At 40.7% G+C, this 25,360-nt stretch overlaps 1 pseudogene; it reads left to right on the plus strand.

Annotated features, from left to right (window-relative positions):
- The first annotated feature begins 3,532 nt into the window (after positions 1-3,532).
- LOC137005215 (NACHT, LRR and PYD domains-containing protein 3-like) lies at positions 3,533-18,861 on the plus strand (annotated as a pseudogene).
- The last annotated feature ends 6,499 nt before the right edge of the window (positions 18,862-25,360 follow it).

Genomic DNA, 25,360 nt, shown 5'->3' on the forward strand with positions numbered 1-25,360 from the left:
GTAGAAATGATGATCAGCTCGTATTGAACACAGAGATCAACCCCAACACACATCCATAAACTGCTCATATTAAAGTGTGAATGATGGGTTGATTTAAACTGCTGACGTCATTGTTTTTAAAAACTGCCTTATTGAGACGTCTTTCCACATGAACTTATTGTTCTTTCTTGCTGTGTTTACATGTATTACAGGACTGTGCTTCATAATAATAGTGCTTGAAGATGTTTTGTAGACTGAAATAAATGGTGTAGAAACAGTTTTCACTCAGAAATTACTAGTAAATTTCTCAAACACAAAGAAACGGCAAGAAACATTGAATTAAATGTAAAATTTTGATCTAGAAAAACTGAAATAACATTGTCTTGTAAAATGTTTTATTTTTAACAGTGTATTTGTATTTATAGTGTACTGACTAGTCTGTGTAAAAATTATGGACACTTTAAGATCCATGATGCAAATAACAATAATACACCATTGTTAAAATTATACAGTAATGTATCATTACTGGTTTAATCATATTCAGTTGTGCTAAAAATGTAATCGACACCCTGAATGATGATGTCAGAAATGAACATTTCAAAGTTTACAGCATTTTATGAATAAGTGAACAAAACACAAAAGTGTAAAAATGAACACTATTCAGGAAGAGTTTGTGCTTGTAGACATTTATTTAATGTAATTATATTCAGAAATGTAATTCAGAAAGATCACTGCAGTTTTGAGTTGTGAAGAAGAAGAATGTGTAAGTGAAGAAGATTGAATCTGTATTATTGATGTTGTTCACCAGCAGAGGGCAGCAGAGACACTGTGAATATGAGGCCTTGACAATGATATAAATTTACAACTGAAACATCTGAACAAAGAACCATTTCAATATGAATACAATATATACAGTGACAAGAATACATTTGTGAACCCTTTGAAAATATCTGGATTTCTGCATTTATTATTAATAAAATTAAGTCAAACTCATAGACAAACACAATCTGACTAATCTAATAACACAGTTATATTTTTAAGAATGATATTGAAGTCACTGAGTGATCATTGACAGGACAGTGTGTGAAACTCTGTGTGACGACTTCTCCAAAAGATAACTGGAGTCAATTAAAGAAAATGAGATTAAATAAAGAAACACAAAGCCTGTTACTGACAAATATGACAAAGATTGATTAGTGTGAATGATGCCTCGATCCAAAAAGCTTTAAACATTTACATTAACTAACATTAACAAAGACTAATAAAATATATTGTTCATTGTTTGTTCATGTTAATCAATGCATTAACTAATGTTAAAAAAATGAAAACATACTGTGAAAAGTTTTAGGCACTTTCAAAAATAATGTCATAAATTGTGTTTAAAGCAGTTTTTCTCCTGTACACTTGCAGTTTTTCAGGTAGATTTGACTGGGGGGTTTTAGTGAACATCAGCTGAAGGGAAATTAGGTAGATTAAGATAAGGTAGATTACTGTACATCTTCATGACCGTGACCAGTGTGAACAAGCTTGACAAATGATGAACATAAGATGGTTATTAAAAAGAAAAGCTGAACATTACTTTGCAAATAATATATATTGTTTAAATTGTTACTGCCTTTAGTTATTATTTTGAAATAAATGTAAAAATGCATAAAAACACTAACTTGATTAAATGAATACTTGGTTTTAATAAATAAAACATTACATAATTAGTGTAAAAATACAAAATATAATTGTATTTGGACTCTCTTTTGTAATGTTTATTTAACCAGGAAAATGAAGTGTAACAGACATAAATTTGTTTTGCCAGACAGTAGTTGGCACTTGTGCAATGTAAATAACGAAAGGACAAACATCAAAGTTAAAGAGACTTAGGGAAGTTAGTGAGGGAAGGGCAAAAAATTTGTATTGCAACACAGCCAGTGACAATGGAGACCAAAAGAGCGTAACATCTCTGGCCAGTATGAATGAAGACATGAATAGAGAGCAAGTCAATAAATTGATAATAATTACTGGTCTAATCGACTGTATTTTTATTGTTTTGCCATTTATTTATTTTTTCTCACTAATAGCAATTTATAAATGAGCAGCAATTTATATCAATGGGAATGAGAGATTAAAGGATTAGTTCACTTTCAAATGAAAATTAGCCCAAGCTTTATTCACCCTCAAGCCATCCTAGGTGTATATGACTTTCTTCTTTCTGATGAACACAATTAGAGAAATATTAATAAATATCCTGACGCATCTGAGCTTTGAGTGAGCGAGAATGAGCTGAAGAAAGTGTCTCCATCCACATCCATCCATCATAAATGTGTTCTCCACCGGGGGGTTAATAAATGCCTTCTGAAGTGAAAATGTGTTAAAAAATATATATTTAACAAGTTATGAAGTAAAATATCTAGCTTCCACCAGACGGTCTTCCATATTCAACTTAGTATAAAAAACAGAATGGAAACCCCCAGAGCCTTGTGGAGTATGTTTATGATGGATGGATGAGGATGGATTTCTTCAGCTTCATACTCATTGGTTGCGCTCGCTGCCATTATAAAGCTCAGATGCAATTGTGTTCATCAGAACTAGTGAACTAGTCCTTTAAGGCCATAATACTAACCACCAGAAGGAGATAAAGGATAAAAAAAAATCCTTTTATGTCTCATAGTTCAAAATCTGTGTAGCCTAAATGGTTCAATAGATTGACTTGTAGTTTAAAATAAAAATAGAATATAAATCTGTGATCTGTAAAAATCTGTGATCTCCTAAATACTTAAATATCATCATGATTGGACATCTCATCGCCCACATTTTTCCACTGTGTTCGGAGTTTTCAGACGGTCCCTTACGCTCCATATGGGAATATCCAGCGAATATTGACCTAAAAACCAACTTTACCGCACAATACATTTGGCATGATATACTGTAACATTATACGAAGCTAATGCATGTAATCATTTTCGCACAAAACGTGCACTGCAGCGCCGTACGTAGGCCTATATATGGGGTTTGAGCTCGAGCGCGTAGCGTGACGTCATCATCGCTCGTGCCACAAATAAAAATAAAAAGTAAAAGTAAATGAACAGAGTTGATGTTTCGCCATTTAAACAACCAGAACCGATTCTACAACAGGAATATATGTTTTATAGGAACCTTTATAAAAGCTAAATCATTAATTTATGTGTAGATACTTGATAGAAAGGTGGAGGAGTTTTATTTATTTTATTTTTTTTAATCGACATATAATTAAATGTTGATCAATGTGAGTGTTCAGGTCACGAGGCTTACAGGTGACTTCCGCATTATCTGAAGGACGTAAATAGTTCTTTGAAATGCGTTTGATGTTTTTCATTTTGAAGCAAATTAACATGGTTTTGTTTCGTGTTTTCTGTGGTTTATTTTAGCATTTGTGTGAACATACAGTAACATTGTGTATTTGAGTGAACGCCGCGTCTCTTGATCCTGTCTGAGGAAAAGCTGAATTATTGTGCTTGTACAAGATCTTCCATCCAGAGTCAGTGTTGGAGATCAGATTCTGTTTCAACTGTTCAGATTCATCATGGATGACACACAAACATCCAGAGATGAAGATTTTTCTCCAGGATTCAGGTACTTTGAATAAACACTACATTTACATTTATTCATTTGGCAGACGCTTTTATCCAAAGCGACTTACAAGTGAGGAATAAAACAAGGGAGTCATCATGAAGAGGCAAATAGACACAAGAAGTGCTAATAATACAAGTTTCAGACATTGCTCAGAGTATCATACGCTACAATAGAGAGGGATTAAAGGAAGTGAAAGGATAGGTAATGAAAGGATAGGGTTTTCTAGGTTAAGTGAATGAATTCCGGTAATGAAAGGATTTTTTAAGATGAGGTTAAGTGCTCACAAAAGAGATGAGTTTTCAGCTGTCTTTTGAATATATCCAGGGATTCTGCATTCCGGATGAAGGCAGGAAGATCGTTCCACCAGCATGGAGCAGTGAGCGAGAATGTTCTGGGGAGTGATTTTGTGCCTCTCTGTGATGGTACCACAAGCCTTCACTCCTTTAGTGAGTGTAGGCTTCTGGTAGGGGTGTAGACTTGTAAGAGTGAGTGGAAGTAGGAGGGTGCCGAGCCTGTGGTGGAAGCGTCAATGCCTTGAACTTGATGCGGGCAGCAAGTGGTAGCCAGTGAAGAGAGATGAAGAGAGGCGTGACGTGGGCTCTTTTGGGCTTGTTAAAGACAAGACGTGCTGCAGCGAAGATTTCTGGCTGAATTTGATGGGGTAATTCAGGATGTACCTAGCTGGATGCTGAAATCATGATTTAGAGTCAGACTGGCAGGGAGGACGAGAAGCTCAGTCTTTGCCAGGTTGAGCTGCAGGTGATGTTCCTTCATCCATGTGGAGATGTCCGCCAGACAGCTTGAGACCCGTGCAGCTACTGTGGGATCATCTGGTTGAAAGGAGAGGAAGAGCTGCGTGTCATCAGCATAGCAGTGGTAGGAAAAACCGTGTGCCTGTATGATGTGTCCCAGTGATGTGGTGTAGATGGAGAAGAGGAGGGGTCCAAGCACTGAACTCTGAGGAACCCCCATGGTCAGTTGATGAGCTTTGGATACCTCCCCTCTCCAGGCAACCCTGAAAGACCTTCCTGTGAGATAGGATTCAAACCAGAGAAGTGGAGTACCTGTGATGCCCAGTGATGAGAGGGTGGACAGAAGGATCTGATGATTCACCGTGTCAAAGGCAGCAGATAGATTGAGAAGAATGAGAACTGATGATTTGGAAACAGCCTTTGCAATCCGCAAGGATTCAGTGGCTGACAAGAAACAGGTCTATAACTGTCTACAAGTGATGTGTTTAATGTTGGTTTTTTTAAGCAGTGGGGTTACGCGAGCCTGCTTGAATGTGTTAGGGAAAATGCCAGTGTGAAGAGATGTGTTGATAATGTAAGTGCTGGTAAAAGTGATACACTAGATTAAATCACCTTTAAATGATGGTTAAATGTCTGAAGATGGCAAGATATTTTGTTTGGATGCAAAAATATGTTTGATGATAAATGCTGGTAAGACCTTATCTTAAAGTGATTATAATCATAAAGGATAAAATCTGTTCTGTTATAGTTCAGTTGATCGGAAGAGATCAGAACCAGAGTCCAGCTGTGTGTCTATGAGGAGTGACAGGTCTATGAATCCACCAATAGAGTTTAAGAGTGGAGATACACAGACTGATCTCAGGTATAACATTTCTATAAAAATATGATTTTAGTATGGCAAAATACTTAATAACGATAAACAATGTTCAAGAATAATTATTCCTTTTCAAAAATTATTCTGATAATAAATTATTATTCTTTTACTTGGTTTATAGCTTTTTTTAATCTTTATCTGATATTTAAAGTATATAGTGTTTCGCACACATCTATGAGAGAGCTTAGTTAAATGTTCAGTTTTTGTATCAGCAGTGTAAATGATTGTGTTTTTTAATATAGCCATTTAAATCATTAACTTTAATCTCTTTGTTATAGTTCAGTTGATCAGAAGAGATCAGAACCAGAGTCCAGCTGTGTGTCTATGAGGAGTGACGAGTCTATGGGTCATCTAGTACATTTTAAGAGTGGAGATACACAGACTGATCTGAGGTATAACGTTTCTGTAAAAGATATGCATTGATTATGATACAGAATGCTAAAAGACATTGTGCTTATTAACTCATGTAATAATGTGGTATTCTAATTATACAGCCATGAAGTCCTCAATAGGTTTAGATCAAATCTGAAGAAGAAGTTTGAGTGTCTGTATGAGGGAACAGCACAGCAGGGAAACCCAACACTCCTGAATGAGATCTACACAGAGCTCTACATCACAGAGAGTGAGAGTGGAGAGATCAGTAATGAGCATGAGGTGAGACAGATTGAGACACAATCCAGGAGAGCAGAAACAGAGGACACACCGATCCAATGCAATGACATCTTTAGACCTTTACCTGGACAAGACCCATCAGAACTGTGCTGACAAAGGGAGTCGCTGGCATTGGAAAAACAGTCTCTGTGCAGAAGTTCATCCTGGACTGGGCTGAAGGGAAAGAGAATCAGGACGTCCAGCTCATATTTCCACTTCCTTTCAGAGAGATCAATTTGATGAAGGGCAAAACACTCAGTCTTTCACATCTTCTTTGTGTCTTTTTCCCTGAAACAAAAGAAATGGAAATATCCAGTGACAAATATAAAGTGTTGTTCATCTTTGATGGTCTGGACGAGTGTCGTCTGTCTCTGGATTTTCAGAGCGATGTGAGGTTGTGTGATGTAAGTGAATCAGCCTCAGTGGACGTGCTGCTGACGAACCTCATTGTGGGGAATCTGCTTCCCTCTGCTCTCATCTGGATCACCTCCAGATCAGCAGCAGCTGATCTCGTCCCCTCTGAGTGTGTCAATCGAGTGACAGAGGTACGAGGCTTCAATGAGCCACAGAAGGAGGAATACTTCAGGAAGAGAATCAGTGATCAGAGTCTGGCCAATACAATCATCTCACACCTGAAGTCATCAAGGAGCCTCGACATCATGTGCCACATCCCAGTGTTCTGCTGGATCTCAGCCGCTGTTCTAGAGAAGATGTTGAGTGAAGCAGAGAGTGGAGAGATTCCCAAGACTCTCACTCAAATGTATACACACTTCCTGATCCTTCAGACCAACATCAAACATGAGAAGGACTATGAGAAGAACATGATAGATGAAGACATGATCCTCAAACTGGGGAAAGTGGCTTTTCAGCAGCTTGTGAAAGGCAATGTGATCTTCTATGAGGAAGACCTGAGAGAGTGTGGCATTGATGTGACAGAAGCATCAGTGTACTCAGGATTGTGCTCTCAGATCTTCAGAGAGGAGTTTGGCTGGTATCAGGGGAAAGTCTTCTGCTTTGTTCATCTGAGCATTCAGGAACATCTAGCAGCTCTATATGTGCACCTCTCCTTCACTAACTACAACAGAAATGTGTTTGACCCAATCATCAGACAGTGTTTTCGGTCTAAAGTTAAGGAATGGTTTTATTATGGTTCATTATCTGAGCTGCATCAGAGAGCTGTGAATGAGGCTCTACAGAGTAAAAATGGACATCTGGACCTTTTCCTGCGGTTTCTTCTGGGTCTGTCAGTGGAGTCTCATCAGAATCTCCTACAAGGACTAATGAAACAGAGAAGAAGCAGATCTGACAGCAGTGAGGAAACAGTTGAGTACATCAAGAAGAAGATCAGCAACATTGACTCTCCAGAGAAATCCATCAATCTGTTCCACTGTCTGAATGAACTGGGTGATCATTCACTAGTGGAGGAAATACAACAGTATCTGAAATCTGGAAGAATAAAGAAAGCCAAACTTTCTTCATCTCAGTGGTCAGCTGTAGCTTTTGTGTTGTTGACATCAGAGAAAAAGCTGGATGAGTTTGATCTCACAAAGTTTATTCTAGGAAACAATAAAGCTGAAGATATGAAAGTTTTTCAGAAGTTGCTGCCTGTGATTAAAGAATCCAGATCAGTTCAGTAAGTATCTTTGAGAACAATCACTTTACTGTTAAAACATCAGGAAAATAAAAGTTCATAAATCTTCAGTGCTGCAGAAGTTGTCCAGAGTTTAGTGGTCAGTATTTTGATGTTTTTCAAACCGTCACAATAAAATTAATTCAGATTTTCAAACAAAGTCAGAGAATTTGCGTATGAATAAATAAATCAGATTTATCAGTTGAATGTTCTTGCACATAAAGAAGGAATTTAAATATTTAAATATTTGTTTGTAAATGGATGACATGAAAGAAATTAAGACCAAATTGGAAAAACAGCTCATTTTATCAAGAAGCTCAAATCTCCTAAAACACATTTGATGTATGGTTAACATAGAGTCATACATTTAATTTTACTAGTCAGGTGGACAATTAAACATTTATCTGAATTTCAAGTTTATTAAAAATTCACATTTTAATTTCACTGTCAGATGGACAATTAAGACTCAAATCTCTGAGTATCTGAAGTTAGTGCAGGTTCTCTAGTAAAGAGCAGATGTAATGTGTAGCAGCAGCTCCACCATAACAAGAATAACAATGTACAGTGAGACATTTAAGATTATTTACAAGTCATTACTATTACAAATAATTGGAATAGAATTTAAAAAATATATTGATGTGAATATTTTTCTAGTAATCTATTAGTCTGCTTTTACATTACATGTATATATTTTGACATGCCGTTTTGCAGCGTGCAATTAGCCATCGCTCCTCTCAGCAGCAAGAAAAACAAAACTTTTATTTAGTGGATTATGTATAACCTTGAAAGAGTGCTTCCTTTACAATCACTAAAAAGCTGTCACTCGTCTCAGTTCATGATTTAACAGAGTTCCATTATAATCAATAAAGTTGTTGTCATGAGTCGGGTTTGATATTCTTTCTGTTTCTTTTTCTTTCTGTCATTATTGCTACTTAGACTCAGCTGTTGGCCGTTACAATCAACGCCCTCACTGATCATTTTCACACCCGTTCCTTTTAGGCTCTGATTTCCTTTGCTATTTCTCTCTGCTGTTTTCTCGCCTCTTTGCCAGATTATTATTTGTGTTGTTGCGTGTAACTCGGCTCTTCATGTTATCAGGATTTCTTTCAAGTGTTGACTGTTTCTTCGTCTCAGTCTCAGTCTTAGTAGCCGTCCAGGTCCCAGGTTTATTGCACCACCGTATTCGTCAAACCTGGTCTCTGCCCAGCCTCCCCACAGCCAGGGATTGAGTGGATCATCTGCCACCTGCGGTACACCCCAAGTCCGGGACAGAGCGACTGTGTTGCTGCGAGCCCTCCGCCAAGATATTGTTTTCTTTGTTTCTTTTGAACTGAATACCAGCTGCGAGCACCCAAGAAGCCGGTGCTCGGCAGTCTGCCTGAGTTTTGATTCTGAACAATTAATAAACTTCATCTGAATTGTCCTTTCGCTTCTGGGTCATCTGCTTCTCATAACAGTTGTCTACACTGAATAATGAATCTCTTACTTGTATTGTGTCTTTGTTAATGAGAGGATTCGTGAGCATGTAGAAATCAGCTCTGAACAAAAGCTCAAAAAGGTTTCTGTGATCAAACATTAATTGTTGGACCCCTGCAGTACCGCTGTGAACCCCCGGTTGAAGACCCTTGGTTTAAAGTTAATAAATACATAATTATTAATTTAATTCAATCTTAACCTTTTTTATTAGTGTGAATTTGACCATGACACTTGGGTAAGAATTTGGCACTGTTAAATTATATTGGAATTGAGAGTTACTTGCTTGATTTTTGAAAGCTATTTGATAATGTTTAACTATTTATTATGCTATTTGATTTTCATCTCTCTACAGGTTGTATAATTGTGGAGTCACAGATGAAGGTTGTGCTGCTCTGGCTTCAGCTCTGAGATCAAACCCCTCACACCTGAGAGATCTGGATCTGTCTGGGAATAAAATAGGAAAATCAGTGAATCTGCTCTCTGATGTACTACAGGATCCTCACTGTAAACTGGAGAAAATGTGGTAAGATCATATTTGACTCTCACACATGAATCACAATGTAAAGTATATTTGAAGTGTAAAGAGAAATGAAGAACATGCTGGATTCATTTTTTCTGTTCATCACACAAACACACACACACATATATATATCATGTTTTGTGCTCTGTGACATTTTATATCTCAATTATCACACATATTGATTTTTGCTGGCCCTCTGCTGACCGAAAAATTTTATATTTTGAAATGTTAAAAATCGTAGTTTCGTCGGGAATGAGATAACACTTGGTGAATTTTGTTGCATTAGCAATATGAACACACAAAAAATCAAGGACATGATTCTGACATGTTAAATGGTCATAAAAAATAGTCACACTTACCTTCTTTTCGGTCAAAAATGACTGACATAGGAAATGAATGGGATATACGAAAAAATATGAAAACTCAGAGAATCTTTTGTTGGTACAAACTACAAATCAGACACTGTGTAGAAAAAAAAAGTCCACAGCACTGAAGGGGGGACACTCTAAAATGCCAAGAGTGCAAAATAGACACACCCAACCCCCCCATCCCCTCCCCCCCCACACAAATATATATATATATATATATATATATATATATATATATATATATATATATGAACTAGCACGACTGTAAGACAGAGCAAGTTTATACAAATGTGTGAAATAAAATAAATTCAGCCACAAAGCAGTAAAAAAATGAATAGCAAGAAAGAGTTTACACTCTAAAACTCAGAGTACAAAACAGAAACACCCACTCAAACACACACTTACTTACACACATTCACAGACAAACACACACACAACACACCATAATACACACACAAATTAACCAGTGTGGCTGTAACAATATGGTAAAATTGAGCCAAAACTCAAATAAGAGGATGAAGTCAGATCACACCCAGATTTATTAAGCTGTTATAAAACACACCTGTTCATTTTTGTTATATTTTTTTGATGAATTTTGATGTTATATGTGACAAAATGTCCTCCTCTCTCTTCAGGTTTGACTTAATGCAAAAACCGATACTTCAAATCAAAATAATAATAAAAAAAAAATAATAATAAATAATAATAATAATCTAAAAATCTAAACCTTGACAAAAAGTAGTCTTTGAGAATGTCTAAGTATAAATACAAATCCAAAAGTTAGTAAAAATAAGTGTTTGTGTCCAAAAACCACTAGAGAACTTTTAAGTCACTTTATATAGAGTTCTATAGGAATCTAGTGGTTACAACATGGCATTGCATAAGTTTTTATTTTTTTTTTTACTCTCACCAAATGGCACTAATCTACCTTTAAAAAATGGATTTTAAATGCCTTGTCTCTATTTTAACATGGAATACTGCTTTAACTGAAATATAATTAAAAATATGTTAGAAAAAATTTGTATTATTTTCAATGGGGAAAAATAGCTAATAAAAAGTGTATAAATATTGCATAGTATCATAAAATACTTTAAAATTTTAGATAATAATTAAAATATATTACATTGGTGTTACGGAACTGTGTAATCCTGTATATTGTTTATTTGGTTTATTGTTATATGTGTGTGTGTGTGTGTGTGTGTGTGTTTTTTTTTTTTTTGTTTTTGTCAAGCGGGATATCACGGGATGGCTCCACCTCTCTCTGCCGGGATTGGGTTACAATTACTGAGCAAGGGTTTAAAACCATCTCTTCCGTTTCCTGCCGGCGAGTTGTTGCGGCTTCGGGCCAGTCGCACCTCTCCTGCCTCCTCTCCAGCCGCCAGACCACCTTTTTTTTTTTATGTTGTGCATTAACCTTGATTATGTTTTTTTTGGTTACAGTGAAGGTGTTCTGTAGGGATGACCTGCCCTTTTCTTTTGAAACTAAGTTCGCTCTGTTTTTGCTAGGGTAGTAAGGGTAATTTGTTGTATTTTTATTTTGATACATTGAGGGAAGTTATTTTGGATATTCTTGTTTTTTTTTTATTACCCGTTTTGTTTGTTATTTTGGGCCTTGGGTCTTCCTGAAGTTTATGCACCCACTGGTTTAAGTTATCCTGGAAACTTTCAAATGTTTATCACATAATTCCTTTCATCTTAATAAAACGTCAATCGTTTTTCTTGAATCCTGAATCTAGTGTTTTATTTTGTCCATCAATTTTCCATGTTTCTTTTTTTGGTCTGACGACTGGGGAAGGCATCCCTTTTCCTTTTCCTTTTGTTTTTATTGCGATTAAACCTAGACTGGTCGTAATAAATTGGGGGCTCGTCCATTTCATCGGATTCGTAAGTATGATTTGCCTTGCTGGTGAGTATTTTTGCTTTATTGTCTGATTGGCGGTTTTTACTTGTGAAGGGGGAGTAATTATGGAGTTTAGTATCGAGGCTTTTAAGCAGTGTCCTACTGTAGAGGCTTTGCGTTCATGCCGTAAATCTGATTTAATTCTTGTTGCTGATTATTATGATATAGCTGTATCTAAAGTAGCTTCTAAACAGGCAATAAGAGATGTGGTGCAGGAAAATTTGGTGACGGCGGGGGTTTTGAAAATCGAGCCAGAGTTACGGGATGTCGGAGCAGAAGCTTCAGTTCAAATTCCGACGGCAGATCCAGATCCATTGGTAGGTCTAAAAACAGAAGATCTGAAATTGGCAATACGACTTAAAGAGCTTGATTTACAAGTTAAGCGGCAAGAACACGATACACAGCTTCTGCGCGTCAGGCAGTGTGAACTCGAAGCTCGCCGCGTCTCGACTGTGCCGGCGAGTGTATCACAAACCCCTATAGCGTCTGTACCCAGTATTTCTGCGAGCGTTCCATCCGTTGTTTCTCCTGCTCCGCACCCATACCCTACAAGTACGGGTGAGTTTGATATCAGTAAGCAGATTCGTTTAGTCCCTGCTTTTAGAGAAGCTGAGATTGATTCTTACTTCAGCGCGTTTGAGCGTATAGCTGTCGCTTTGCATTGGCCACGAGAGATTTGGTCACTCTTGCTGCAATGCAAACTGACTGGTAAAGCTCAAGAAGTTTGTGCAGCTCTGTCTATCGAGGAGAGTTTAGAGTATGATGTTTTGAAAGCCTCGGTTCTTCGGGCGTACAAGCTTGTCCCCGAAGCTTACCGTCAAAAGTTCCGTGGACATTTGAAAGCCGCCAACCAGACTTTTGTTGAGTTCGCCCGTGAAAAGGGAACTCTTTTTGATAAATGGTGTCAGTCCAGCAAGGTAAATAACTTTGAGCAGCTTCGTGAGCTCGTGTTGTTGGAAGATTTTAAAAACGCGTTGCCGGACAAGATTGTGTTACATTTGAATGAACAGAAAGTAAACACGTTAGCGCAAGCAGCTGTTTCAGCTGATGAATTTGTATTGACCCATAAAAATATTTTTGTTCCGTCTGCGCGCCGTGAATCTTCTCAAACTGGAGCTGAAAAGAATTCGAAAACTGTAAAAATTGCTATACCGAATCAGGGTGAAACACGTGAGTGTTTCTATTGTCATGAGGCTGGTCACCTCATTGCTGGTTGCCCCGCTTTGAAAAAGAAAAATCAGTCTCCAAAACGTCAGGCACCGAAGGGTGTAGGGTTTGTTCGCGTTACGAGTCCGCCAGCTGATTCTGATGTGCAAGGAGTTGATCCTGGATATGACCCGTTTGTTTCTAGCGGTGTAGTTTTTTTTACTGGACAAGAGGGAGATAAGATCCCAATTCGCATTCTCAGAGATACTGGGTCGGCTCAGTCATTTGTGCTGGGCAGTATTCTACCGTTTACTATGGATTCGTATTGTGGTTCCGATGTGCTGGTTCAAGGGATTGAACTAGGAATAGTCAGAGTTCCTTTACATTATGTTAACATTCAATCTGACCTTGTCTCCGGTCTCGTTAAAATTGCTGTTCGTTCGCAACTACCTATTAAAGGGGTTGATTTGATTCTCGGTAATGACCTCGCGGGTGGAAAAGTATTGCCGTTTCCCGAAGTAATTGAGGATCCGCTTTCTGAACCACGAGATGTTGTAGACTCAGTTTCGAACTTAACTTCCGTATTTCCTGCATGCGTGATTACGCGAGCGCAGTCACGTAAATATAGTGACGTGGTGGAACTTTCAGATAGCTTCCTGGCTTCTTCTGATAGCGCTGATGTTGGCCAGGAATTCCCCGTAGCGGTAGAGTGTAAGCATGCTGAGTCGCTGTCCATTATACCTGGTGCTGAAATTGATCTGTCTTCGACTATTGATAGGGTCACTCTAGCGAATGCGCAAAAACATGATAATTCACTGGCTCGCTGCAGAGCTGCCGTTGTGAAAAAGGAAGATGTGTTGGAGAGACCTGTAGCTTATTTTTGGGATGAGGGGTTATTGATGCGAAAAAGAACACCAGCAATTTCTGAATGTGAAGCTGATGCAGTCTATCAGATAGTGGTTCCCACTCAGTTTCGCTCTCACGTGTTGATGTTGGCTCATGACCACAGCTTTTCAGGTCATTTGGGAGTTACGAAAACATACTACCGCATTTTGCGTCACTTCTTTTGGCCCGGTTTGAGATCAGATGTGGCGAAATACTGTCGGTCATGTTATACTTGTCAAATTGTGGGCAAGCCGAATCAGTCAATTTCCCCAGCACCTCTTTGCCCCATTCCCGTAGTAGGTGAGCCGTTCGAACGGGTGATTCTGGACTGTGTTGGTCCTTTGCCAAGGACTAAGTCCGGACATAAGTTTATACTAACTATGATGTGCTCTCATACCCGTTTCCCGGAAGCTGTGCCTTTACGCTCTATAAAAACCAAGGGAATCTTGCGAGCTTTAACGAAGTTCTTCTCTACCTTTGGTTTACCAAAGGTTGTGCAGACTGATCAGGGCACAAACTTTATGTCTCGGTTATTTAAACAAGTGTTATCTCAGCTTGATATAAAACATGAAGTATCCAGCCCGTACCATCCAGAATCGCAGGGCGCGCTGGAACGGTTCCACCAAACTTTAAAATCAATGTTGCGTACTTTTTGTACTCAGTCTGAAAATGAGTGGGATGAGGGTTTACCCCTATTATTGTTTGCTGTTCGTGAGACTCAGCAAGAATCGCTCGGCTTTAGTCCCGCCGAATTAGTTTTCGGCCATACAGTGAGGGGCCCGCTAAAGTTACTGAAAGAAAAAATGTTGGGTAGTAAATCCAGTGATGCTATTAATATCTTGGATTATGTTAGTTCATTTCGTGAACGGTTGCACCGTGTGTGTGAATTAGCTCGTGTCTCCATGGCCTCTGCTCAAGGAAAAATGAAGACACGATTTGACAAAAAAGCTGTTGCACGCTCTTTTAATCAGGGCGACATGGTATTGGTTTTGCTCCCTATTCCTGGTTCAGCGTTGCAGGCGAAGTTTTCTGGCCCGTATGTGATTGATGCCAAACTTAATGAAACGGATTATGTAATTCGTACACCTGACCGTAAAAGGAAAACTCGCGTCTGTCACGTAAATATGCTGAAGCTGTATGTTCCGCGTGACAGCGAAGTGAAGAGTTCTCTTGTTCCATCTGTACCTGTGTCTGTTAAACCTGTGCCTGTCTCTGATTGTCCTGACACAGATGGTTTGACAATACGAAGTGTCTCTGTCACCGGCGCTCGTTTGCAAAACTCCGAGATTCTTAAAGATTTGAGGTCTCATTTGTTATATCTGTCTGAAGCCCCTCGAGCAGATATTTGTCATCTAATCCAGACATATCTAACTCTGTTTTCTGATGTACCCTCCCGAACGACTGCAGTATGCCATGACATTGACGTTGGAGATCACCCACCAATTAAACAGCATGCTTACAGGGTGAATCCGACTAAGCGTCAGGTAATGCAGGAGGAGGTGAAGTATCTGCTGGACAATGGCTTGGCTGTTCCGAGTTCCAGCGCTTGGAGTTCCCCCTGTCTCATCGTTCCGAAAAGTGATGGCACTGCTCGTTTTTGCACTGATTATAGAAAAGTCAATGCGATTACGAAGCCGGATTCATTCCCCCTGCCTCGTATGGAGGATTGTGTAGACAGGGTGGGCTCAGCTACTTTCGTTTCGAAGCTGGATTTACTTAAGGGCTACTGGCAGGTGCCCTTAACTCCTCGCGCAGCCGAAGTCTCAGCTTTTGTCACGCCCGATAACTTACTGCAGTACACCGTTATGGCGTTCGGGTTGCGAAACGCTCCAGCCACGTTTCAGCGCCTGATGAATAAAGTGCTGTCGGGCATTTCTAACTGCGACGCATACCTCGATGACATTGTGGTGTACTCTTTTGACTGGGATGAACATCTAAAAACCCTTCGTATGGTGTTTGATCGGTTACAAGCATTTTCTTTGACTCTAAATCTCGCAAAATGCGAGTTTGGAAGGGCTACAGTGACGTATTTGGGCAAGCAGGTCGGTCAAGGTGAAGTTCGTCCTGTGGCCGCCAAAGTGCAGGCTATTGTACAATTTCCTGTTCCGAATACTAAACGGCAGTTGAGACGTTTCCTTGGTATGGCAGGATACTATCGAGGATTCTGTAAAAATTTCTCTGATGTGGTGTTACCTTTGACCAACTTGCTTTGTCAGAATAAAGATTATGTATGGTCTGATGAATGTCAAATTGCCTTTGAGGCTGTTAAGTCACTACTGTGCAGTACGCCGGTACTCTCTGCCCCTAATTTTTCGACGTCATTCAAGCTGGATGTGGACGCAAGCGCTACTGGCGCTGGTGCCGTTCTCCTACAGGAGGATGTGCATGGAGTTGATCACCCTGTGTGTTATTTTTCAAGGAAATTTCTGAAGCATCAGTTGAATTACAGCACAATCGAGAAGGAAGCTTTGGCGTTATTGCTGGCATTACAGTACTTTGAGGTGTATGTGGGGTCAAGTTCATTACCCCTTGTGGTATTCACAGACCATAACCCGTTGGTTTTTCTGTCCCGCATGCGTAATTCTAATCAACGTATAATGCGTTGGGCATTAATCATACAGGAGTTTAATCTAGACATTCGCTATAAGAAAGGAAAAGAAAATGTTTTGGCCGATACTTTGTCTCGTGCGGTGTAATCAACTGTGCGTTGATTTTTAGCGGTGGGGGTGTTACGGAACTGTGTAATCCTGTATATTGTTTATTTGGTTTATTGTTATATGTGTGTGTGTGTGTGTGTGTGTTTTTTTTTTTTTTTGTTTTTGTCAAGCGGGATATCACGGGATGGCTCCACCTCTCTCTGCCGGGATTGGGTTACAATTACTGAGCAAGGGTTTAAAACCATCTCTTCCGTTTCCTGCCGGCGAGTTGTTGCGGCTTCGGGCCAGTCGCACCTCTCCTGCCTCCTCTCCAGCCGCCAGACCACCTTTTTTTTTTTATGTTGTGCATTAACCTTGATTATGTTTTTTTTGGTTACAGTGAAGGTGTTCTGTAGGGATGACCTGCCCTTTTCTTTTGAAACTAAGTTCGCTCTGTTTTTGCTAGGGTAGTAAGGGTAATTTGTTGTATTTTTATTTTGATACATTGAGGGAAGTTATTTTGGATATTCTTGTTTTTTTTTATTACCCGTTTTGTTTGTTATTTTGGGCCTTGGGTCTTCCTGAAGTTTATGCACCCACTGGTTTAAGTTATCCTGGAAACTTTCAAATGTTTATCACATAATTCCTTTCATCTTAATAAAACGTCAATCGTTTTTCTTGAATCCTGAATCTAGTGTTTTATTTTGTCCATCAATTTTCCATGTTTCTTTTTTTTGGTCTGACGACTGGGGAAGGCATCCCTTTTCCTTTTCCTTTTGTTTTTATTGCGATTAAACCTAGACTGGTCGTAATAATTGGTTTTCCTGAAAAACAGAAAAGTTACTTTTCAAGACTTCGGTCACTTTTGACCGTAAAGAAAGCAAGTGTGACTCCTAAATGAAGCGGGCCAGAGGGTTAAGTTTGTACTTTCTCTTTAATAATGGATTCACTGCTAAACTGATCTGATCTGAACTGAGAGAGTGAAGAGTGTGTCATTGTTCTCTACAGGTTGAGTTATTGTGGAGTCACAGATGAAGGTTGTGCTGCTCTGACTTCAGCTCTGAGATCAAACCCCTCACACCTGAGAGTACTGGATCTGACTGAGAATAAAATAGAAAATTCAGTGAATCTGCTGTCTGATGTACTACAGGATCCTCACTGTAAACTGGAGAAACTGCGGTAAGATCATATTTGACTTTCACATGAATCACAATGAATAATTATGGTGTAAAAAAAAAAAAAAAAAAAGAACATGCTGGATTCATTCTTACTGTTATTCATGTTAATCTTTCTGCACTGACACTTTCTAAAGTATTGTTTTTCATTTTGTAAAATCACACACACACACACGTTTTGTGCTCTGTGACATTTTATATCTCAATTATCACACATTGATTTTTGCTTTAAGTTTGTATTTTCTCTTTAATAATGGATTCACTGCTAAACTGATCAGATCTGATCTGAGAGAGTGAAGAGTGTGTCATTGTTCTCTACAGGTTGTATAATTGTGGAGTCACAGATGAAGGTTGTGCTGCTCTGATTTCAGCTCTGAGATCAAACCCCTCACACCTGAGACAACTGAGTCTGTCTGGGAATAAAATAGGAAAATCAGTGAATCTGCTGTCTGATGTACTTCAGGATCCTCACTGTAAACTAGAGAAACTGTGGTAAGATCATATTTGACTCTCACATGAATCACAATGTAAAGTATATTTAAGGTGCAAGGAGAAGTGAAGAACATGCTGGATTCATTCTTTCTGTTCATCACGTTCATCTTTCTGCATTGACACTTTGACACATTGACACAAAGTATTGTTTTTCATTTTGTAAAATCACACACACACACATACACACACACAGGTTTATTTTGCTATCTTAGTAAGGATTCTCCATAGGCGTAATGTTTTTCATACTGTACAAACTGTATATTCTGTCCCCTACACTAAACCTAAACCTACCCATCACAGAAAACTCATGAAATGTCCTCATATTTCATGTTTATGTTGTAATACCAGTGTACCCATGTCATTATACAAATTTGTGTCCTCATAAATCTCTCACACACACACACATATATATATATATATATATATATATATATATATATATATATATATATATATTATATATATATCATGTTTTGTGCTCTGTTATATTTTATTATCACACATATTGATTTGAGCTTTAAGTTTGTATTTTCTCTTTAATAATGGATTCACTGCGAAACTGATCTGAACTGAGAGAGTGAAGAGTGTGTCATTGTTCTCTACAGGTTGAGAGATTGTAGAGTCACAGATGAAGGTTGTGCTGCTCTGACTTCAGCTCTGAGATCAAACCCCTCACACCTGAGAGAACTGAATCTGACTGGAAATAAAATAGGATATTCAGGACTCACTACTCTAAAGAATTCTCCACATTATAAACTAGAGACACTGCAGTAAGTTATCATTTCAAATATTCATGTTTTCATATAGCTGAACATTTCTATATTTATATGCATATTTGGTCCCACTTTATATTAGGTGTGTTTAACAACTATGTACTAATATTTAAATGAATCATTTAGTATAATGCAATGTTTTACATTGTACTTATATTTTAAAAAATACCTGCATCTGTAAGGTGACGGGGTTCCTCGGCTTCGCCAGGCTCTGTGGAAACAGAAACAGATGGATGGTGAGGTTTTAACAGTGACACGTGGAAAGTGGGGTGAATTTTATACTCCGGTGGAAGCTGGAGCTGGTAGGTGACGGGGTTGATCTGCCGGACGATGGTGAAGGGGCCAATGAATCTGGGACTCAGTTTCCTACTGGGCACACGCATCCTGATGTCCCTTGTTGACAACCAAACCTTCTGTCCTGGCTGGTAGTTTGGGGCATTGGAGCGTTGAAGATTGGCTGTCATTCTGCGCCTGCATAGGGCCCGTTGGAGCTGGTGATGTGCGGAGTCCCAGACCCTCTTGCTCTCTCGGAACCAGTAGTCGACCGCTGGTACATCTGAGGGGTCCCCTGACCAGGGGAACAGTGGGGGTTGGTAGCCGAGTACGCGCTGAAACGGGGTGAGTCCAGTGGAAGGCTTAGAGAGTTCTGAGCGTACTCGGCCCAACCCAGGAACTGGTTCCAAGAGTCCTGGTGGCTGTGGCAGAAGGTATGAAGGAAGCGTCCTATCTTTTGTATCTTCCACTCCGTCTTTCCGTTTGTTTGTGGGTGGTATCCTGAGGAGAGGCTGATGGTCACACCTAGGAGTGCGCAAAAGGCCTTCCAGACCCTGGAGATAAACTGTGGTCCTCGGTCTGATACAATGTCCTCAGGAATTCCAGAATATCTGAAGATATAGTTAAACATCAGTTCAGCAGTCTCCATAGACGTGGGCAGTCCCCGTAAAGGTGCCCTAGAATTAAAAATTGAATTTATCTTGGCATAGTTAAATAACAAGAGTTGAGTTCATGGAAATGACATACAGTGAGTCTCAAACACCATTGTTTCCTCCTTTATATAAATCTCATTTGTTTAAAAGAGGTCCGAAGAACAGGCGAATCTCAACATAACACTGACTGTTACGTAACAGTCGGGATCATTAATATGTACGCCCTCAATATTTGCATATGCCAGCTCATGTTCAAGCCATTAGACAAGGGCATCCAGTATTAACGTCTGGATCTGCACAGCTGAACCATCAGACTAGGTAAGCAAGCAAGAACAATAGCGAAAAATGGCAGATGGAGCAATAATAACTGACATGATCTATGATATCTGTTAAAATGTTATTTTTAGTGATATTTGTAAATTGCCTTTCTAAATGTTTCGTTACCATGTTGCTAATGTACTGTTAAATGTGGTTAAAGTTACCATCGTTTATTACTATATTCACGGAGACGAGACTGTCCTTATTTTCATTTTTTAAACACTTGCAGTTTGTTTAATTCATAAACACAATGTAAGGAACTCAGAACGTGTGTGTGTCTGAGTTCGGGACTCTTATGTTGAAGTGTGTTCTTGTCATGTTTGTCTTCACCTTGTGCTTGCTCTCACTTCCTTGTTGGTTACTATGGTCACCCTTGTTAGTTGCCTTGACGATTTCCCCCTCCCCCTTGTTACCTCGTTAGCATGATCTGTATAAATAGGTCCCGGTTTTAGTCAGAGGGGGTCAGTTATTGTTTGAGTTTCTCAATGTAGTGTTTGTTGTGTTGTTCTGCCATGCTGATTGTGCCTTGTCTGACCTGGAGTTAATGTTATTGCCTTTTCTGGATTTATGGATTGTCTGCTTGGATTAATCACTGCCTTTCCAGGATTCATGTCCTACTGATCTGTGGATTCCTTTGTCATGTCTGGAACCAAGTTTGACTGTTTTCAAATGGAATAAACTGTTTGCATTTAGATCCTCATCTCTCCTTATTTAAGACAACACTGCAGACGTTACACACAACTTCATTCTTTATAAATCTATCCAACAGTGTGTAATGTTAGCTTTAGCCACAGAGCACCATCAAACTCATTCAGAATCAAATGTAAACATCCAAATAAACACTGTACTTATGCGATTAGACATGCTGCATGATGAACACTTTGTAAAGATCCATTTTGAGGGTTATATTAGCTGTGTGAACTTTGTTTATGCTGGTTAAGGCAAGTGCGAGCTCCGGGGGCGGGGGAGCACGAGATTTAAAGGGGCCGTGCAGGGAATCGGTGTGTATATATAATTATGGCTCAAAATTGGCAGTTAAAAAAATTAATAAAAAAAAATCTATGGGGTATTTTGAGCTGAAACTTCACAGACACATTCAGGGGACACCTTAGACTTATATTACATCTTTTAAAAAGACGTTCTATGGCACCTTTAAAGGAATCAGATGACATGACTTAGAAAATCTGTCAACAACCACCAATATGCAGGTACAATTATCAGATGCAGGAAGATCAGTAATGAAATCGACTCCTAGGTGTGACCAAGGGCGGTTGGGAACGGGCAGAGGTTGGAGTTTCCTGGAGGGAAGATGCCGTGGAATTTTTGAGATGGTGCATTCCTTGCATCCTTGCAAGTACCTCCTGATGTTTGCTGCCATGTTCAGCCACCAGAAGCGATGTTTCAGCAGCGAGAGGGTTTCATTGACCCCAGGGTGGCCAGTGCCCAGTGACATGTGAGATGCGTGAATGAGGGGAGTGCGCCGTGTCCAGGTGACGTAGAGATAACCTGGGGGGCAACCCGGCGGAGCGTTGGTGGAGGCATTGGACTCGTGAAGTGTTTCCTCAGACCAGACGATGGGGTTCACAAAGAGTTTCTCCGACAGAATAGGTTCAGGGGTTTCAGGGCTCTCATTAGGACCATGGATGCGAGAGAGAGCGTTGGCCTTTACATTCTTGGATCCTGGACGATAAGAGATGGAGAAACTGAATTGGGTAAAGAACAAAGCCCATCATGCTTGCCATGGGTTTAGTCGTTTTGCATCCCGAAGGTATTCCAGGTTCTTGTGGTCATTTAATACTATGAACGGGTGTTTGGCTCCTTCGAGCCAATGCCTCCACTCCTCTAGGGCTAACTAGATGGCCAGAAGCTCCATATTCCCGATGTCATAGTTTATCTCCGCCGGGTTGAGTTTGCGGGAGAAGAAGGCACATGGGTGTAGTCTACTTGGATTCCCCTGCTGCTGTGAAAGGACCGCTCCCCCTCCAGTGGTCGAGGCATCGTTGAAATCCACGATGAAAGTTTTTTCAGGGTCAGGATGTACCAGGAGGGGAGCGGTGGTGAACGCTTCCTTTAGAGCAGTGTTTCTCAACCCTGGTCCTGGAGGACCCCCAACACTGCACATTTTGAAAGTCTCCTCTGTCTGACACACTCATTTCAGGTAGTGGAGTTTCTTCTAATGAGCTTATGAGTTGAATCAGGTGTGTTTAATTAGGGAGAAAGACAAAACCTGCAGTGTTGGGGGTCCTTCAGGACCAGGGTTGAGAAACACTGCTTTAGAGTCTCAAAGGCTTGGGTGGTGGCTGGGGTCCAGGACAGAGACTTGAGCTTACTGCGCAGGAGATGTGTGAGTGGAGTGGAGATGATACTGTAACCTTGAATGAAGCGTCAATAGAAGTTTGCAAATCTGAGGAATCTTTGAAGTTCTTTTATGGCCGTGGGAATGGGCCAGTCCTTGATAGCGGAGACCTTCCCCTCGTCCATCCGGATTCCACTGCGATCAATGTAGTACCCAAGGAACTGCACTGAGGGCTGGTGGAAGGTAAATTTTTCCGCTTTGAGGAACGGGTGGAACTCCCTCAGGCGTTGCAGGACCTCAGCAACATGGTGGCGATTGTCGGCCATGCTCCGGGAGTAAATCAGAATGTCGTCGAAGTATACTAGGACTGACTTGTGGAGGAACTCCCGGAGCACCTCATGGATGAAGTCCTGGAATACGGCGGGGGCGTTGACAAGTCCATACAGCATGACCAAGTATTCGTAGTAGCCAGTAGGGGTCACAAATGCTGTCTTCCTCTCATCCCCCTCATGTATCCGGATGAGGTTATACGCGCTGCGGAGGTCCAACTACGTGAACACAGTGGCACCTCAGAGATGTTCCAGGGCAGATGGAACGAGAGGAAGTGGGTAACTGATCTTCACGGTAATTTTGTTCAGAGCTCTGTAATCAATGCAGGGCCGCAAGCCTCCGCCCTTCTTCGCCACAAAGAAACAGCTGGAAGCAGCAGGGGAAGTAGACGGGCGGATGTAACCTTGTGACAGAGCCTCTTGGATGTATTCCTCCATGGCCTTCTCCTCCGGGATGGAAAGGGAATAGATTTTCCCTCTGGGCACTGACTCACCCGGTAGCAGATCAATAGCACAATCCCATGGTCGGTGTGGAGGCAGCGTGGAGGCTTTCTTGGGGCAGAAGACATCACTAAAGTGGGAATAACACTGGGGAATGTCCACTGAACGGTTCTCTAGGGGATTTTCTCTGGACGTAGCAGAGACTGGTAATTCTTCAGAACAAGAAGAACTTGGAACAGGAAACTAAGGAAAACAATCCAGAAAACATTTGTCACCCCACTTCAGGATTTCCCCAGTCTTCCATGATATGACCGGGTTGTGCTGCTCCAACCACGGGCGCCCTAAGATCACGTCAGCGGTGGACTCCTCCAGAACCAGCAGATGGATTTGTTCAATGTGGAGGATGCCGACTTGAAGTTGGATGGGGCCGGCGCTGAAGCGCACTTGTCTTCGGTCAAGGGGTCTTCCAGTTACCGAGTGAATCTGATAAGTCGACGGTGTGGCTGTTGTCTTGAGCTAGAGCTGGTGGCAGAGGGCTCCGGAGATGAAATTCCCGGCTGACCCAGAATTGAGGAGGGCACTGACTGGAAGAGATAAATCGGCAGCAGTAAGGTTTTTCAACAGTGGTAAGTGGTTTCATCTTATTAATTGACCCTTCGCAAAGTCCCGCCCCCCTTAGTTATTGTTGCTTTGTCCAACAAGCCGTGGTGCTATCACACCACACAGAGTGAAAAATACATTGTGGAGCAAAGAGGAGACGGACAACACATCGACAGACAAGACAAAGCAGGTTACCTATGATATTAAACAAAGTCCCAGCTTTCAAACTGTGTAGTTTTTTAAGAAATTCAAACAATAAAAACCGTTTTGTGGCTCTTAAATGTGTCGTGACAGATTGCTGTAGTGCCTCAGCTCAAGAGGCTCGTAAACTGATCATCTCTTCCTACGAGTCCATATATAGCATCAAATAAACATGAATGAACATGAGAATCAATGTTGTTTCAAACGTGGAAAGATGTCAATATACACAATTTTTCAAGTTTAACTTCACCAAGGTTAATCTTCTAACTCCTGGCTGCTTTGTCAGACAAAATGGCGGATTCAGCATTCTGATTTGTTAGATCACTTGTCAATCAAACTCCCGGTGAAGGGTCAATTGAGGGAACTATCACACTCACCATGGGACGAGCTGGGCGAGTGGGGCATTCAGAGATGTAATGCCCAGATAAATCACAATACAGACATAAGTTCTGGGTCAGCCATCTCTGCCGTTCAGCCGTAGACAGATGAGTGTTTTCTGACTGCATAGGTTCGTTGGCTGGTTCTGGGGAGCTGACGGATTCTGGTCGGCGGAGTGATGATGGAAATAGCAGCTGGCCTTGGTGCTCTTCGAGACACGACTGCATACGAGTGGCAAAACTGATGGAGAGTTGAATGAAGCGCTCAAGACCAATGGAATCCTCATATGCAGCGTGATGCAACCGTACATGTGGATCCAACCCATGTGGTGATGAGGGCCTGCTCGTTCCATCTACTAGCGGCAGCGAGGGTTCTGAATTGGAGAGCAAAGTCGTTAACAGTCATCGAACCTTGTTTTAACTGGTATAATCGCTCATTGATCGAAGAATCCCAAGCAGGTTTTCCGAAGACCAGCGAAGCACCTTGCCATCTAGCTGAGAGATAATGAATGCTACTTTAGCATGGTCGTCGCGATACAGGTGCGGTTGCATCTCCAGGACCAGCGAACATTGCAGGAGGAATCCGTTGCAATCCTCCGCCAAACCAGAGAAGGGCGCTGGTTTGGGCATGGGACTAACGACCGCAGGTGGTGAGGGAGAAGCGGCAGTGAATGCGGAAGTGTTCGCTGGTGAAGATGCAGGTGGAATGGTGGTGAGTGATCAGCGTAATACATCTACGAGCTCTTGGAAAGGATCTGGAGCGCTCATACTGGCTGTTCAGCAGTGTAGGTCCGGTCTTCTGTTACATAAACAGAAGGGGACAGCGACACAGGAATACAGGTAATGATTTTTATTGAACAACCAAAAAGTTGACAGTTCTACATCTATATCTGCCATCAAGTTAACCTGCCTTCACTTACCTGCACTCTGATACTTGTCCTTTGTATTGCAGGAATGGCAGACGGGTGGCAGACTTGGAGCTTGAGCAGACACAGATGAACTAACGCAGGAT

The sequence above is a fragment of the Chanodichthys erythropterus genome, chromosome 17 (genome assembly GCF_024489055.1).
Source record: "Chanodichthys erythropterus isolate Z2021 chromosome 17, ASM2448905v1, whole genome shotgun sequence".
In the NCBI taxonomy this organism is placed as follows: domain Eukaryota; kingdom Metazoa; phylum Chordata; class Actinopteri; order Cypriniformes; family Xenocyprididae; genus Chanodichthys; species Chanodichthys erythropterus.